The sequence below is a fragment of the Anopheles gambiae genome, chromosome 2 (assembly GCF_943734735.2).
Source record: "Anopheles gambiae chromosome 2, idAnoGambNW_F1_1, whole genome shotgun sequence".
In the NCBI taxonomy this organism is placed as follows: Eukaryota; Metazoa; Arthropoda; class Insecta; order Diptera; family Culicidae; genus Anopheles; species Anopheles gambiae.
In genome coordinates this window covers 7252501-7271440 of record NC_064601.1, presented here as the reverse complement: position 1 = coordinate 7271440, position 18940 = coordinate 7252501, and the positions used below count along the sequence as shown (strand labels likewise).

General features: G+C 46.7%; 1 protein-coding gene across 6 annotated transcripts in view; it reads right to left on the bottom strand.

The window, feature by feature from the left end:
• The window catches only part of LOC1281513 (uncharacterized), a 179594-nt gene extending 173563 nt beyond the window's left edge, over nt 1-6031 (bottom strand). For 5 of the 6 annotated variants that reach the window (XM_061644099.1, XM_061644103.1, XM_061644102.1 and 2 more), the window contains exons 1-2: nt 5888-6031; nt 3776-4518 (exon numbers count right to left, since the gene is read on the bottom strand). The gene's annotated coding sequence lies outside the window, so the exon portion shown is untranslated. The remainder of the gene's footprint in view (nt 1-3775; nt 4519-5887) is intronic. The other variant, XM_061644100.1, reaches the window with a different exon arrangement.
• Between the last annotated feature and the right edge of the window lie 12909 nt (nt 6032-18940).

Genomic DNA, 18940 nt, shown 5'->3' with positions numbered 1-18940 from the left:
TTCCTTCGGCTCTTGACCTACACAACTTTCACCATTCTCCATTTGTGAAGCTTCATTTTTGGATATTATTGTTGTCGTGGCCGTTCGGTCTCAGCGAAAGCAATTCAAGCCCAGCCCCAAATTCGCCGGCAGTGGATCTGAAATTCAATTTAAAACAAACATATCAATTTCCCAGCCTTTCGGCCCATTTCCACTCCCCCTTTCCTGCTCCGCGAGTCGGCTTTTCCAACGGGTCCGGTTTGTTCGGTCTTTCCTGCGAAGTTTTATGCGGTTCGCTTTTGCACACCGCAGCAGCACGGGCCTTGCCGAACCCTTGCTCCGGTTCCACTTTGCTCTGTTTCTTCTTCGACCCCTTTTGCGCGCGTTTATGTTTTACCGACGACGGGTTTATGTTTTACCGTAAACAGCCTCCATTTCCGTTTGCTTTGTCTCGCTCTCGTTTTCTCTCTCTCTCTTTCTATCCTTCGGACGTTTCGTAACATGAAACGTGCTAAACGAAAACTGACCGGGTTTCTGGGTACTGAACAGGGAAAAGGTGACCGGTTTTTCTTTTGCTTTCCTTTTTTTGGTTTGTTTTCCATGGCGCTGTGTCCAAGGGAGCAGCGCGCTCGTTTTACAATTTTCCTCTCTCACACACAAACACACACGCACATTCGTCTCACATGTCCTTTTGCCGGTAACCATAAAGTGTACCGCTTAAACACTCGCTTCTTGAGATAATCCGACCGGCGGCACAACATTTCGAGCTCGTGTTCCAACCGTTCGTTTATTCGAATCGCTTTCCAGCCCTTTCGAACGTGTTGCAGGATGGTGACGGGCAGGAAAGTGACCCCTTCGCATGGGGTATTCTCGGACCGGGCAATAAATCAAGCTTTTCACGCTTTAAGCACTCTACCCTGGGCGGTGGTTTATTTTATTTATTTATTTATTTTTTTCTCCCCCCGCTCAAGCCATTCCAACGATTGTCCAACGTGTCGTGGCGTGTTTGGAAGCGAATGAAATTTAATTGTGTAATTAATGATGAGTTCATAAAATTTTACTTCCAAAGCTACTTTGGGCGCAATAAAAAGAGATCGTTTTCACTCCGTGCTAAACGGTTCGATGGGAAAACTCATTATTGCTTTTCAGCGATTCAGCGGAAACTCGACGGTCATTTCCGCCTTCAAACCCTTGCTGGTATAGAAAACTTTTCTGTATATTTTACTAGGCTCACAACAAAACTTCAAATAAACAAAACCATTCACTGCACATTAAAGGTTGTGAGGCTCCGTAATAAGCCTAACCTGTCGACCGATTAATGTGTAAAGCAACCAAAGCAACACAGCGTCCCAAAATTCTCGCCTTCGTCGACCCTGAGCTGTCTAGGTTCACGACCTACGCAGCGCAAACTTTTGACCGAAACGCATGTTTAAAGTTGGAAAACCCTCCACCCCTCGGTGGAAAAGCGCTTCCGTGGTTCTACGTTCTGTGTGTGGGCAGCAATATCATCTACTCACAAATCGAACAACCGTGGCCGAGGAAACAACGTATCAAAAGTTTTCCAACAGTGGGTGCTGCTTTAGAGAACTTTTACAAATCTTGGGATGGTTTCGTCGTGCTTTTTGTTTGTTTCTGCAACCACACAAATCTTGGGTCGGTTTACAAAACATTCCCGGTACATAAATCTGGGCCAGCCGGCACGAAATGAGTGATGCTCAGTTTGTTTTGACCGTGAGAGTGGTTGTATGTGTGCGTAAAATTGTTTATGAGTCTGTTTTTTGTCTACCATCATTCGCTAGAAAATTACCGGCAAGGATGTGGGTCAACCTGAACAAAAAACCTTGAAAGTGAAGGTGTCGGAAGAGCAGTTAACGCTTTCCTTCACGTCATCCTACTGCACCGTTCGTTGTTGGGGTAATTTTTTTTTTGTATAAAAAAGGTTTTCGTATAATAAATCACGCTGCAAAAGCTCACTTGAGCGAAAACAGACGAAAGAGAGGTAAAAGGAGAGAAACCTGGAGCGTAAAAAAAAACTGCACAATTATTCATTCGGCTTTAGCAGCAATTCAGGTGAAGGTTATATTTAAATTTTAAATATAACCACCGTAGCCATATAACCGGGCCGGACAAACCCCTAGCCAGATTATGCGAGCAGGTGGCTCATTACGTTTAATGCATTCTCTTTTTGCCGGGCAGAGCATTTGAGCCCGGTTTTATGTAACGTATTTGACGTTACATTTATTTACATTTTTGCTAACCAAAAACATTCCCATTCCTTTCTCGAAAGGCTTCACAGCTTCCTAGAATTGCTCGAATGAAACCACGTGGCGGTGCAAAACTTTCTGAAGATCTAGCTCGCTAGATAAAGGTCAAGTGTACAAATGTAACCACAAACGTGACAGAAAGAAGCAGGAGAGCAGAATTCCACGAATTATAACTTCATCTTTCACGCGCTTTGCAATTTTCAGTTCCTTCCCGTGGTAGTCGTTTATTGTTTTCGCTTAGCGGCGGTGGTGTTTTGCTTCTGCACCTCACCAGCACCAGCACCAGCAAACCACAAACAACGGCAAATTGCTGTTTAATCCAACCATCATCAGGCACGCTAATGGTACGGATCAGCCAACTTGCCGCCGTACTTGCCATGCGGAACCGCAAAGTCATTTGCTACTTATCAATCGACCGAGTCCAGAGTCCAGAGGCTACCGATGACAGACGCAAGCCCCCCTACCCTACCCATCAGCTAGCCGTCTAATTACAGGTTCGCGTCAGCGTAATCCCTCGATCCATTGTTAGCCCGTCCCAGAAGTACCGCTGGAAAGCTGCTGCCTGTCCGACCGATCTTGCGTTTAATTAGGTAAGCAAAACTGGTAAAACCGACACATTTAAAGGCCCCTTGGGTGGGGTGATGCTTTGTCTCCCCCCGGGGGCTCCAGGACGCAACGCCCGCCCTGGAAGAAAGCGCTACAAAGGCCACCACGCTCCAGGAAGTGAATGAAGCCCATCAACGGAGCGGCGTGCGCGGTATGGCCCCGTCCCAGCAACAAAGGAGTGATTATGGCTTTACCAGTAACTGCCGACTAGTTCGCCTCGCTTCGTTACCGGTCGTACGGCGCAAACAAAAGGCGCACCCTGCAATGCTTGAGATCTGGGGCCAGCTCTTGCCAAGGCCAGGACGGCAAGCCGGGCTTAATGAGCCGGTGAAATGGTGTGGCGTCGCCGGTGCCTCCTAGAAGCCGCTGCCACCGAGATGAATCGTTCGCCACAGCAACAGCTGCCCCATGGCTGAGCTCTGCCTCTTCTCGCTCCTTCCTGCGGAAAAGACTCACAGGTCAGGTCGTGTACAACGCAAAGTTCACTACTTGTGATGCTAATTTTGTCTCGCCCAACCCTCGACACCGTGGGGCTTGGGTTCTTCTTGGTATGCAAAAACTGTCGCCTAGCTCCACGCTTACTGGGGTTACATCTTTGTGAATAGTCATCTAAGAGGCAACCTTTCTCCTACCAAGGTTATTGCTGCACTGGTGCAGGAAGACTCCAAAATCGGGTCTCCCTCGAGGGCATTAATCCTTTCGGAAAATGTCACAACCGGGTTTTAATCGCCGCCAGGCCCCTCGACCACTTGCAGCACGGTGGGTAGTCCGAGGTGAGCTTTAAAGGTGAGTTGCGCATAGGGTTTGAATTCAAATTGCTCACACACACACACAAAAAACAATCAAGAAAATACAAAACATAGAATAAAATATAGCCTTCCCGGAGGTTAGGGCGAGCGAGAAGAATGTTGATAAAAATAGCTGACCTAGTTCTGGCTCCGCTGCTAGTTCAACTGCTGCTGCTGCTACTGCTGATGTTGCTGCTGCTGGAGAACGCATCTACTTTCGAAGTATTTCGTGAGTGGCTCGGGCGCTTGAGTGCTTTAAAGTGTAATCGCTGCCGTCACTGAACGATATCTGTAAAAGCAATAGCCACCACTACCACTATGCTAGGTTGTGTTTTTCCTTTTTCCTTACGCCTGTCTTCACTTCACCTGTTTCTTATTCCTTTTATTGTAGCTACACACAATCAGACAGTGACAAACACACACGGCTTGGAAGAAAAATGATATCGGGCTAGCCCTGCTTCCTGCACGGGGGGTTATCTATACAAGAGCAGCGTTTCAGTCGCTGAGCCCGAACTAGATTGACATTCCGCGATTTTGAACGTCAAAGGACGTCACCCCTTTTTGCAGCTGCTCTACACACACACACACAAAGCACACATACAGCACTAACAATGCACTCACACACTCTCGCGCGCGCTTGGATCTGTCAGCGTTGTGCCGTTTGGTGGCTACACTTACGTTTTCCTATTTTGCTCCACTTCACAGTACCAACGCACAATAATCTAGCCGTGACACACTCACACACACACACAAACACATTCACACGCTTGGAAGACGACACTCACATTTCCGGTTCACTTTTCGAGCCGTCACCGAACGAATCTGTCACAGCATATGTTTAGCTTAAGCGTTTTAGCAAGAATAAAGCCTGGAATGACACTCTGAAGGATGAGAAGGATTATACAAGCTTATGCAGAAACATGCAGGAATACACACAAATAAATAGCTCGAAACATTGTGTATTCAGTATACAGAGCTGAGTTTTCGAAAACTTTAACGATCCTCCGTACCCTGCCTAGTGCGTGTTGCTCTAAATCTCTCACGCTTAGCTTCCATTCCAAATTCCATCCAAAAACTGGCAGATTTTATTTGCACAGCCACACCGGGGAAAGCGAATCGCACTTTACATAAAAGAAAAGTCATTCCCATTCAACCTACCCCCCCCCCCCCCCCCCACCACCTACCCACCCATCTGGCAAACAAATGCCCTGCCCAATTCTTGTTTTGTACGGAATGGCTGAAAATTCCGTTCCGTGCGACCGCCTCGGAGATGCCTGCCGGATGCCTGTTAACGACCGTGCACCCTGGTCCCCACCCTGCCCCTGCTGGCCCGCCAGCTGGAAGTGTGATTATTTTTATTTTATCTTCTCCTTCACCAGCGCTCGGGGCATCGGCACCGGTTTCGGTATCGTTTTCGAACCGCCCGGCTGCTGCCTGTTTGGCTGCCGCCGTGTTACGGCCACCGTTTATGGTTTATTATTTTTGGAGCAAAGTTTTCACGATCGGAAACGAACGATAACAGCGCGAAAGCTGCGTGCTGGGTGAGAGTGTGCCCTGGCCTAAACAGCCTAAAGGGAAACGCTACAGCGCGTACCTACAGACGAAACGCTGATAATGATAATGCGCCGCGGTTCCGTGGCGAGCGGTGCCGAATCCAACCACCCGCCACGCCAAACGTAGACGCCCTTCCCTCCTTTTCGGGGGCGGGTATTGATTTCAATTTTTTACAGCTCTCCGACCCGAAGCTGATTGAATTATCCTTAGCTCGGTGCTGGTGCTCGGAGGAGGCAGCTCCAGTGATGATAGTCTGGAATGTGTAACGCGCCGTATTACGCAACGTATCGCAGTGCAGATTTCAGCCACGGGCCAAGAGGTACTTCATCGTTGAAACTGTTGAAAAACTGGCCATTCGACACTGCCACGAGTACTGTGTTAGGGTCTGCATCTTTCCTCGTCTAAACTGTCAGTGACAGTGAGCGGATGGATTTTCAATTCCATTGGAGTTTTGTCCATGAGTACCAGATTAGTGTTTCCAGGCAGAATAGTAATCTTTTTAGTGTTTAAACAAATGCACATGCACACACATCTGGAGGCTTCGAAAATGTATCCCGGCTTAACCACATCTCCTCTACGATCTCCCAAATGTACTGATTGAGACTTTTTTGTTTGTTTTTTGCTTTGCTACTCTTTCACTAGGTCAACGCTACATCACAGTGCGCGAATCATGGAACACGACAGTACCGAACGTACCTTCGCAAAAGATCACGGCTCGTACGTCAACCGATAAACGACCGATAACGACACTCCTACCCAGTGGGCCTGTTACACCGACGCGGGATGTTGCCAAACTGGCGACCGTTCCAGCATCCGCGTCCAGTACGCGTTCATCCGATTCGGGAGGCTGGATGTTCTTTTTCTGCTCTTTTTTTTTTGTTTAGTGTCTCCGAAAGGATGTTGCTCAGCTTCGGCAAATATTCCTCGCCTCGTACTTTTGCCATGCGAACCGAGCGAACCGAACGTGGTGTCGTGGCGCTGAACAGGGAGAGTAAACGATGCCGTGAGATGAGAATGTGAGATGATGCTTTCGCGACGGTGAGTGAATGAAGGTAAGCAAAAGCGACTCAGGGTGGCTGGTGAGAAGCTGGTGCTACTATTTCTCAGTGCTCGTATCAACATAAGAATAGTTTTTCTGTATCAACATATAACATAATTATAAAATTAGTTCTTTTTTGGCATTTGGCGTTAGGGCAACCCGGTCGTGAATGTCTATTCAACCAATAATCTTGATTCGTTGTATGATTTCGTTGTTTTATGGCATTATAGGCAACAAAATTGTTTAAATTTAAGCCTTCAATGCATTCTATTAACTGTCTATGCTATTCAGCCATTACACGTAAATGTAATAATTCTTAGAATTAATCAAAACCTTGTTATTAAAATTTTGGGACAAATAGTCTTATTTTTGCTAAATTCTGCTTATTTCGTTACGTTTTCATACACCATGTAACACTTAATTCATTATGTTTAAATAAGAAAACAAGACATTATTCCAAGCAAACAAAATCATAAAAAAATTGTTTTTTTTTGCCTCCCAAAATATTATTATATTTCAATATTTTAATTCGCTCAAAGAGTACAAACCACCTCCAACCACATCATACGTTACTACCAACACGTTTGCATCTGTGAGATGAGCGTATACTGCCACGCGTAAGGGATTTTCACTTCGTGTCCACTCACCGCATCCGAACCGACTCGATGTTCTCTCACCAAGTGTATTTTGTTGAATATTTTCTCAATCATCCCGGGGCGGAAAAAGTGACACACGAACTAGTGTTCATCTATCCTCCCTGCAACAAAAGGGAGGAACAAAAACAGAAAAAAACAACACAACACAGCACAGTAACACCCAATCTCGAGTGAATCGAAGAAAGGAAGATAAACAAATGCCGACCTATGTGCCAGTGACCATGCGCACAGTCATTCTGGGTCCGGGGGGGGGGGGGGGGGGGGAGGGGGGGGGGAACAACACAACTCGTGCGACAACTGTTTTAGTAAAACGACCAAACGTACACATCTCGTCTCGATGATGGGGCTTATGTACGCTTCTTTTTTTTGACGAAATAAGCTTGACATTTAAAGCAAATGAGGATGCATGGCTAAACGTTGACACAAAAAAGGTTAACACTAAAGCATGGTAGTATTTTTTTGTAAAATGTTTTGTTGCTTAATTGCAAACAACTTGCTATTTGTTTGTATGTTATCATAACCTTTGATTGCTGTACAGCATCGAATGAACTTTCGTTATCGCAACACCGACGAGAGCAACCCGAAATAGACGATGAATTATCTCGTCCGAACGATCCCGAGAGAGAGAGAGAGAACGAGCCCGTCTGGCAGAGAATGACGTTCGTACTGACAGATTTGCTTGGACTTGGCACGTCGACGGAATAACAACTCAATAGAGGCAGGTCATGAAACGAGGGCAAGTAATTGTTGTTACCGAGATCAGCGACGGGAGATACCTAGAGAACTAGCTCGTTAAATGGTTTATAGGTTTAATTCTAGGAAGATAAACATGAGACAGGCATTCGCTCTGCGAATGCGTTACCTGCATGGGCATGCATCATTGGAATGAGTCAGTAGAATAAATCCTTTGCAGCTACTGATTTCCTCTTATCGTATAGAAATAAATTTAATATTTTTACTAAAAATAATCAGTTCTATACTCCATGCGTGAAAGCCATAATTGCCTACAAACAAAAGCTTAAGCCATGCAGACATTTCCATGTTTTAACTTTCCCTTAATTCCTAATAATTCTCGCCACTTCCCATTGCATCCCCGTTTCGCCTGAAACGATCAATGCCGAATGGGAAAGAAATTGATGGACAGTGAAAACAACAGACTCCGAAGTGCAAAAACTGCACCCTATTGTGTGCCGCCCGCTTCTCACCTGACCTAGCGCGCCTGATTGTCCGATAGGAAGTAACCAATTATGACGGGAAAGAAAAAGTCAGCGTTAGTCAGCTATCGAAGGACAAAAGAGCGTTCCACCCACGAGCGCTCCCGGGCCGGTCAGAAACTTTCCAAAGAGACAAACTACGGCAGCAGCAGCAGCAAAAAAAACCACCCGACAGAAACACAAGTCCAGCCACACAGAAAAAGGGACACATAAAAAGAGTTTGCGTTAAGTGGTGAGTTAATGGGTTTTCCGCAGAGTGGTTTTTCAAAACGAACGTAAAACGAATTGCGTGACGGCAGGTTTCCGGTGGGTTTAGGAACCAAACAACAAAAAAAAGGCCACATTCTGTTGGGGAAGCGTAGAACCGAACCTTACCGAGTCTGAAGGGTGGAATTTCTCTCCAAAGGGTTTCCGATGGATTCGGGGGAAAGCTAGCGTGGGGTGTGCGGCTTAACGAAACGCTCGGGGATCTCCATCCCGACCGTGCTACGTGGGAAATATTGAAGGGTTCTGCCAATTGCTGTCGTTGGTAATGCTGTCGTTGCTGTTGTTGTTGTTGCTGTTGTGCTGTTCGTGTTTTGTTTCCCACATTTACACGTGCAAAAACTAGTGACCGGCAAGGGAAAACTTTTTAACCCCAACGCCGCATCAGCCAACCGGGAAGAAGCGCTGAACGAGAGCAAAATTAAAAATGATGAAATTATATCGGACTTGACCGCCACTGTCTTGGGCTAAGAGCCGAAGGGTCAATGCATGTTACGTTACGGAGGTGAAATATTGAATCATCGGTGAAGGGATCCGACAAAAAAATGGTACGCACCCAAGTTGAGGGAAAGTATTTAGCAGCCTCATTTCGCTGACCATAATTGGGGTTGAAATGACGTTAAAAAATGTCCAACGAACGAAAATGAGTACGATCAGCTGTTTAATGGAATTCCACCGTCCCCGTGGGTGTAAAATGGGGAGAATAAATGGAGGCAAAACAAGCTGACAATGAATAAATCAACTACTTTCTTGGGAAGTCTTATTAGTTTGATGGATATTCATTTCGATGGATGGTTTTTTGAGGTTTTGCTTTTTCTGTAAAACCCTGCAGGATGATACAATGCGTCTTCGGATGCTTGATAATCCCGGATGATGTTTCATGAGCAATTTGCAATCGATTAATCCGACAATTGATTCAAACTTTTATGTATCTTACTAACCATTGCTTGCGTCGTGTAAGTTACTTTTACGTCCTTTTCCTGTATATCCATATACGAGCAACTATTATCCAGCATGTAAACAATTGGCTTTGAAACAAACAAAAGCCCTCCATTTACCCTAATCCAATGACAGTCCGGAATCGGCTTGGCAGAGCTCAAAATGGGCTTATGTTTTCAAAAATGCATAAGTTAATTGAAAAACACACACAGTGCACCTGTCCAGGCAAGCAAGGAGCCGACCCAACTTCTCGCACTTCACACCGACCAAACCGCACTTGATCCTAACAGACGTTCCGAATGCAAAAATTGAAAAAAAATACCAAAATTATTTCATTTCCTCTCGAAAACACTCATCCACAGCACACTTCAGTGTGTCTAGTTTCGCTTTGTGCGCCCTCCAAGTCGTGCCAAAACAATTCGCTCAGCCTTAGCCATTCCCTTGGATTTGAGCTCTTCCCCCGCGGCAACTGCAACACAATACCCCATCAAACCGTACACGTATCATTATAGCCCGAGCTTACTGGTTAAACCAAACTGGCCGTATAATTCATCCCTGCCCTACGGTGCGCTGGGAGGGCAGCCACAGGGGACACAAAACCACACGACCGGTGGCCGGCTCGGGCAGACGGGCAGAACGAGCAGGCTAGCAGGGGGAAGCAAAAAAAATCACTTTAAATCCTAAACTCCCTCACTGCGAGACTAATGCTAATCCCACTTATCCGCTTTGCTTTTGGAAAAGTCAGAAATCCGAGCATTCCTGTACCGTACCCGCCTGCTGCACAGACTGCACCGTACACCGAGCTCGAGTTCACGGCTCGTGTGCAGGAATTAAAACAACAAATTTCTAAGCAATTGGAAGGCTTCACGGACGGTTCTGTGGAGGTAGCTCCATCGGCTAAATGGTCCGGTGCGTAGAATAAAACTCTTACCATTGGCCTACTTGCAATTGCAGGCGGCTTTCGAACGGTGGCGGTGGTGTTGGAAGAAGCGGTAAGCAGCAACGTGCCTCCCACCGACTAGTGAATGCAAAACCGACGACCGATATTTCTCAACAGCGTATTGCATTTCCAAAGCAGAAAAGAACAAATCCGAATGGATGGGCCGTGCAAGCCTGGACACCCGGGGGACAGGGAGCATGCGAGACGATTATGCTCTCAAAGGAAGACAAATTTAGGAGCCTGTGTATGTCTGTGGAGTGTTAATATTTTCCATTTCCGCAAGGTTACCTTGCTAGCCACCCGATCCGGACCTTAAGCGGTCATGGAAACCGGAGAAAAAAGAGAAGTAAAAAAGGAAACCAGTAGTTTCTCGGCCGGTACCGGGATGTTCTCGCCCGCCCGGTGGCCCACTCGGCCCGGCTGCGTACGAAGTCGTACGGTCAATCGCCCGCCGGGCACCGGTGTGCAGAGTCGTGCGGTGTTGTACGACAGCATCCAACATGCATCCCTCAGTTGTCGGCAGGGAGACAGACAAACTCGCTTTGCAACTGGCCCCAGCGCCGGGCAAGCCGGCAAAGTGAAACTAATTTCTGCTTGCCGGGGGTTCTCGGCAAGCACTCCATCATACCGCAACGTCCGCCTGCAGCTGTGGTAGCCAATCGGTACAACCGTTCCGACTCCGATGAAGCACAAACCAATGCAAGCCAAGCCCGATCCCCATGAAGGACTTCTTTAATTATTGAAGTCATTAGAATACGTAAAAGTGCATATGTTTTTAGGGGTTAGGATTACAACATGGTAAAGCGGGACACGACGCAAGCAATAGCGTGCACACAGACTACAAACCCTGGTAGTGCGCTTCGGAAAACCGAAGCCATATCTGCATCGCTCTCTTTTTATGTCTATCTCACTCCTATTATCTGCCTTGCTTTGAACCGGAGATGTCACCACGAGAGTGTACCTCAGTTGACCTCATCGAACTATGGCGACAGTTTGCAGGAGTGTAGCACTCCCCAAACGCTTTGCTCGTTCTCCTGCAAGTAATTGACATTTAGCACCGGAATGTATGCGGAGGGTTTGCGAGGAAATGCTTCCTAACTTTGATTTAAATACCGCAGCACACCGTCAACCGTTGTGTATGTAGGAAATGACCAGAGAGGATGCATTAACCATGCCGACCAGCACCAGTTGGTCAGAATGGTTGGGGGTCACCGAGCATTTAGGCAAGATTAAATGTGTGCGGTTGAAGCATGTTTCAGACTTCCGGCTTGTATTGGTTCCTGGAAACACACAAGGGAAGGTGATGTTATGTTACTCTCAGTCCAAAGATAGCATTCACAATCGGACGGCGTATGGCAAGAGAATGCCTTTCGATCATGATTTTCGGAATCTTGAATACATGGAGTTTTTGGAAGGAAACGTAATTTCGAACATGACATTTAGAGATTCTTTCACATGCTCTAAGAACCATAGAACCAAACCTGTTTCAAATCGCTTTATTGAAGCAATACATCACTCACAGTCATCTCTATCACGAAATTATTAATTGTTTCTGGTTAACCGACCGATGTATATATCATTGCCCAAAGCTAGGAACTATTGGTGGTCTCTCGAAAAGGATTAACTTTTATCAAATAAAAAGGCAGTATACAGCTGATTGCAGCAATTATCTTCAATAAAGAGAACCACTTCTCGATGGTCATCCTATGAAGAAAAATTATTAAGAATCATGAAAAAGCCTAAAAATCAGGTAGCAACCAGCTTACTCGCTTTCTTTCAAACATTCCAGAGAGACACAGCCAGCGGAAGCGACAATTGAAAGTAATTGTTGATTTCAAAGCAATTAATTTCCACTAACAGCTACCAGTTGTTAATTATTCATTAGGAAGAGTCATTTTTCAAACTTAATGTCTCTCCGTGCTTTTAGCTTCTTCCCTCAAGCCTCGGCCCGAAATCCACCTGATGCAGCAATTCTCCGAGAAATCCACCTGATGCGCAATTTGAGAAATAGAATGTGTCCCTCTCCTCCCCAATTTGCGCCGGGCCTGCGCATTTGTTTTGCGTCACTGTGTTTACGCAACAATCTGGCACAAAATTTTCGCTACACCGAGCATAGCATATGCGCGCCATCCTTACCCGGCCAGCAGGTTAGAACAATCAGTACGAGCTGCGTTGGATCCTTTGCCTTCCTCAAAACACGTTCTTCCCCCCGTAGCGAGAGCACGTGCACTTACTTATTGTCTCGTTAATTTCCTGTCCAACCAGTCTCCAAGCGTGGGAGGCACAGCGCAGTCCAAAGAGGAAGCATCGGAAAAAGTTGCCCCCTCTCCAAACCCGACCGACTCCAATGGCCAAAAAGGGGTTTTCCTGGGGGGGTCCAGGTTATGATTAATGCTAGCTCATAATGGAAATCGAGCAAACTTTTCAAAAACGACGCCATCGAAGCGATTATTTCGTTCGTCGTCGAATGTCACCGTGCAGGACTAGGGCAGGCCAGGCCAGCAAACTGTTTCCATTCAACGGGACGGGTCTTTTCAGTCTTTGATTAATCAACTCAATATCGGGCCGATATCTCTAGGGGCCGTACGGAACAGCGCAAGGCCACGCTGGACGGCACTGATACTGTCGCGCTGAAGTTTGTCTCGCGCGTCGGCCGGCAAATTAGGCTCACCTAATCAGCAATCGTTTAGTGACAATTAAATGCAGCATTTCTTCTGCTACACAAATTATTTGCAAAACTTTCTGCCAGCGTCGTTTAAAAGATAATGAATGCTCACTGCTTTAGAATACTTTGCTGTGCAGATCCATTATAATTTCTATTGCAATTAATTGCCCGTTTTACACGAACTTTCATTTAATAATCGTATTCTGCTCACTGCCAAATGCGCAAACTTCATCGTACCGTGGCGCACAGTGTTGTTGCTGTTGTTTTATCGAACTTTTAATATCGATCACAATCGTTGCACTTCAATATGGACCGTATTGAAGTTCCATTCGCGCGAGGCAATTGATGCAAGATATGCGACTCGTCCCTTGTTTGCTGCACGGTTCCGAACCGATGGTAGATTAAAAGGAAAAAAAATCATTTTATTGCGTGAAAAATTGCACATACCAAACGAACCGTGGTGGAGGGAGGGGTGCGTGGGTGCTCCGGTTCGGCATTATGCACTTTCCGTGATAAAAATATGATCGGCTAGTGGAGCAAATAATTAAGCGTATTTATTATTTAACGCATACTGGCGAATGGTGCCATTTTTGTGCATTATTTCTTACCCTTTTGCGGATTGTTCGTGCATTGGCTGAAATTGAATTTATTAATTGACCTTACAGGGCCAGCTATTACATTTTTTATGGCCTTTTTTACTGATAAATTATAATAATAATAAAAATCAATTTACCGCCATTTACAATTCGAAATCCGTTTTCTATTGAATAATTTCTTTCTAATGTTAACTGTTTCTTACTTGTGAGATGGCCATCAATATCGCTTTTCAAACAAGTGCTTTTGGCTTTTCTATCCGGTGCTCGTGCCGGACGCCGCACGCTCCTCTACGCCCGACTGTTTATGCTATTGAAATTTGCACAATAATGATAGCGCCGTAATTCGCCGTAAGTCTGATCAAACGTTTGCGGTCGCATCGCGCTTTTGTGCTGCACCGGCCCGAGCTTCTCAATCTCAAAACATACACGCGTGCTGAATACGAAACCCACCACCAGCAGCACACAGGTCGGTACCAACCGGAGCAGCCTCAAACGGTCTCCGCACGCTTTCTTCTCCCCATCAGCCCTGCGGCATCACAATTAGGTCAGCTCACAAAACCCCCTTGCAATGCCCCTGAAACGGCGATCAAACTGTGCACACTCGACAAGAGAGCGTGGGCAACCTGTCAAAATGGGGCGGGGACCGAGGGGAAGGGAATGGAAATTTCGATTAATCGAGCACAGTGCGAATTTTCGAGTGGCGTTGCTGAGGGGCGGACAATGGCTGAACGAGCGTGAAAGGGCAGGCAAATGTGCAACGGACGCGCGTCCGCCGTGTCAGTGCAAGCTGCGATTGATTTGTCTTCTCAATTTCGCGATAGAGCCAAGAGAGCAGCCCGGACGAGAACCAAGGGGACAGGTGGGCCGAGTGCTTTCACCATCCATCCGCCACGGTTTGGTACGGTTTGCGCGGCCGACCCGTAGCCGTACGACGCTGCACGTGAGCCCCCAATTGCGATGAAAGGATACGTGGATATTAAATAGACGCGATATAAACTGACAGGCAACTGTCACCAAATAAATATACCGGATCGTGCTGCAACCCGTGGCTGGCTGTGCCGATAGGCGTCGTGCACGGCAACGCGAACGGTACACGAACACCTTGCCCAAAAGGCTGTCTGTCAGGACCGGAAAAGCACGGTAGTAGTAAACGGGTTTCCACGAAGCGGAACGTATTTTCACACCCCGTCCCCGGGAAACCAACGCTACAGGGTGGGCAGGCGTACATCACGCAGAAGACAACCAATCCATCGCGCCCGGGCCAGATCAATCGATTACATCCGGACCAGCGAATGCCAGGTGCTTGGCGTCGCAGCCTCTCGTGTTGGGCGTCATTCATCCTCTACCCCCTTCCGTTTGCTATTCACTTGTTCCCACTCGCGGGCTATTTACTTGTTCCCACTCGCGGCGAATCTGATTATCTGCTGGGATACGCTTTGCGCGGAACGTCTCGGGCTCAGCTCAATTATGCAAGACATATCGAATGGGAAATGATGTATCATGGCTTTGATTGGATAGGTAGTTTATGCGGGGAAGGATGTGATGCGAATGTGATGTAACTAGTTGTACAGTGAGATGTACCCCGCGAGCTCTACAAATGGTACAAGGAGATTAACAGTAAGCTACTGGAGAGCAGCGACTGAAAAACAAGGAATAGAGAAACAATTAATAACCAGGTATCCTGTAACTAGACATTGTAACATTAACAGACAGTTAGGATCTCTTAAAACCAACATACGATGCACAATATATGCTACAATCTTCTCATCACGATCGAATTCAATAATAAAGTCTTGCTAAGAGGGCAAAACGAACAGAAACGATTAAAATCTTTTATAGAAAACACAATTTTCTAATATCCGTTCATAATTGCTCCCGCTTTCCCGAATAACTACACAACCGTACCTACTTCTATCGTGTGCGAATCGCCTCCCCAATACCGTACCTGCACCGTAATCTACCTAAAGCTTGAGTTTTAAATACTGACAGCCCATCTGCTTCCTGCTAGATATTGGGACCACTCGGTATCATTTTTGCCCCATACCGTCCCAGGCTGCCCGGCACGACCACGTGCGCTTCGAAATGGCTTTTGTCGAGCGTTGCGAAGCAGCGAGACCAGCAGTTGCAGTTGTCCGGCAATGCAAGCGGTGACGTAGCAACCTGTCCCACCCGGACATAATGATGACGGTCGGTGCTGAAAGTCTTTCCAACTCAAAACTGGCCAGGCCCGCAGTACACACACGGTACCTATTTTACGCTTCATAACGGGACCGAGTCGCGCCAGCCGTACTTGCGCCAGCCGTGGGTTCGCGGTGGTACTGGGAAGACACGCCCGGGAAGCGTATCAAACATTATCAACACGTGCGTGCGCCAATTGAGCGAAACAGCGAGCAGGGCGAATGTTTCAGCTTCCATCGGTCCACTGATTTCCACTCGAGCCGTGCGTTTTGGCTAGCTAACGACCGCTCGGTACGTGCCGGGGTGACGCGATGACACAAATTATTGTGTGAAGTCGAACGGGGGCCAGCTTGTAGCCCGTGCCCGTGCACCCCAAACTCACACATGATGGCCTTGTAGCCCGGCCGGACCGGCCGTTGTTATTGGCTTTTCGAAACTTTTCGATGAAAAATCGAACCCTAGCCTAGCTTGGGAACCCGCGGCTTTGGCGCTGGGCGCAATGCAATTTCTTCGCCAAAACCCCTTTGTGCGATGGATCAGGATATCAGGACTATGTTGTGCTGCTTGTGTGCGTTGGGGTTTTGATTTGCAAATTTATTCATTTGTATGTTGCAAACGCTCCCACTTTCGGGGACCATCGCAACAGCGATCGATTTATGAGCGTGCACAGTGCATCATGCACACCGACCCTGACGATGACTTGATTGTCGGTGCACCGTTGGACAGCATCGTCGGAGACACCATTACGACTACGCCAGTGAACGGCGGGCAAGCGAGATACGATCCTGCAAAGAGGTAAACCAGCAAGAGGGAGAGAGAGAGAGAGAGAGAGAGAGAGAAATACATATTAAAAGCACAGCAACATTGTACACAGCACAATCCGCTGCACCAACGGGTTCTTCAGAGGGTCGCTTCTACTGCTGCATAAATTGTTATCCGGATCAGAAGTGTCACAGGAAAAATTATGGTTTCGAAAATTTTACCTCCCTCCGGACGTCGCCACTGATCCACCAGGTGTGTGCTGGTATGTGTGTGTGTGTGCGTTAGAATGATTGAACGAGAACACATTTCCATCCCGGGAGCAAACGTTACCGTTACCGGTTACGTCTCTGTCGATGGGAGCGATTTGCTGAAGAAGCATCCCAGAGCACCCTCTTGCGTATGGAGGGCCGGGAGTTTCTTCAACTTGATACAAGTAGTGCATTGGCATCCGGCAAAAGCACACGTCTTTGCCGGGCGCTTTGCCCTTGCACGCCCCAACCGAAACCCCACCCCACACGGGCATGCTTCGGAATGCTATAATCTTCATTCGGGCGCACACACTCGCACTTCTCCTGCGCACCATTTCGGCACCATCACAACCGATTATTGTTACACAGGGGAAAGAGAGAGAGAGAGAGAGAGAGAGAGAGAGAGAGAGAGAGAGAAAGAGAGAGAGAAAGACACCAAGAAACCCTACGTACGTGCATTCGAGACTGCACCGGTACTGCTTCAAGCAGTGATTCAATTACAATCACTTATCGATGTTTCCAAGTAATCGACTTTTTAAGAATGCTTATATTTTTAAGTGTGCTTACGGCCCTTTGCTGCAGTCGGTGGCGCACCGGTAGCGCATACTGCCGGGCTGACTCAGCTGCCCCTGAGTACCCAGGCTGCCTAATCCCGGGCATTGGTAGCAGTTGCTTTCGATTAAGAAATGATGAAACTAATCAAACCGCAACGTCTTTGTATCCCTTGCGCTGAACCTTATCGTTTTGCTCTCTTTCTCGCTCTCTCTCTCTCTATCTCTCTCGCTCTTACTCTCTCCAAGTTCTGTCGGAGCTGTTATGACAATCACCTGGATGCGGTGGGCTTAACAAGGTTTGATCGTTCGATGTATCTTGTTAAACACTATAATAATGGTTGTACCAAGTGTATGCTAGATGAAAGTTTCATTAAGCATTTAATTGATAAGCTATTCGAAAGCCTCACATCATCATAGCATTTCAAAATGCCAAGATCCTCTCAATAACCATAGTTCTTCTTTCATTGACTACATTAAATTACAGTACATTATTTGTGTGATTTAAAAACGACTCACGCCTTTCATGTTCATCTCAATGTTTGATGCCAGAACGTCCTACAGAATCCTTTCATCTGCATCTCCTTATCGTAGCATGAAAAATCGGCACAATAATTTCCATTCGATTGACTCTACCGCACCTATTTCCAGTGCCGTTGCACAGCGACAACCGAGGTAACCTTTCACGTGCATTCGAATGCAATTTTTGCCACTTCATTTTACTGCACTACTTTTTTTTCCTTCCAACACACATACACACCCGTCTCCAGCTATCGCCGATGCATGCATGAATTCACAGCCACAGCTCGCATGCATGTTTATTTGTTTTCCATTCGATTTGCCCACCACCAAACACAGGTAGCGCCGGGGCCGGGAAATCGCTAACCATCCCCGTTAACGATAAACGTCACCGTGCACGACACACCGAGGTGCACAAGGATGCCCGAACCAGTTGCTACGCAGTGCATCAAATCTAGCGAAGGAAATAGATAAGAGCAGCAAAAGGAAGAAAAAAATATTTACCAAAAGCAACACACGCAAGACACGCAAAACCATAACAAGCAATCAGTACACTCCTCTCCTCGGGCACACTCAAGGGAGGCAGTGGGAGGCGGGCAGCTACAAATGAAACGAAAATGGATCCATTGAAAGTCACCAAAGCGCAAGAAGTGAAAATAACAGCACCCAAACTGCAGTTCGGCTTCAACCGTTCGCGTGACCGTGTTTTTGGTATTGTTTGTTGGGATCGATTTGCCTCCCACGATTCGGTGCGGGGATGCTGCAAGTTTCGCGAGCTTTCGTTGTTTTGCGCTGTAAACGGAACGGAAAATTAAGCACAGTTAGCGGCAAGGAAGCAAACAAACAACTCCAATTACAGTCAGTGTCATTATAGCGAGCTAAGCTTGTACGAAAAAAGTATTCAATTACCGTATCGAATTGTGTTGTAGGAAGCTTTTTTGTTTAGCGAAACCTTGCAAGGAAATGCAAAACACTGTTTAGGCGGTAACAATAAGTAGCGCTCTATTTGTTTCGCACATTAATCATCTTCTTAGCTTGGACTGAACAAGTTTTATTTCTGTACAGGTCCATTTTTCAGGACGAAAAAAGACGGAAACTTTAATACTATACTGATATTTTTCGAGCTTTAAATACAGTATCGGATTAACTAATATAAAAACAGTTTGGTAGATTGCCTT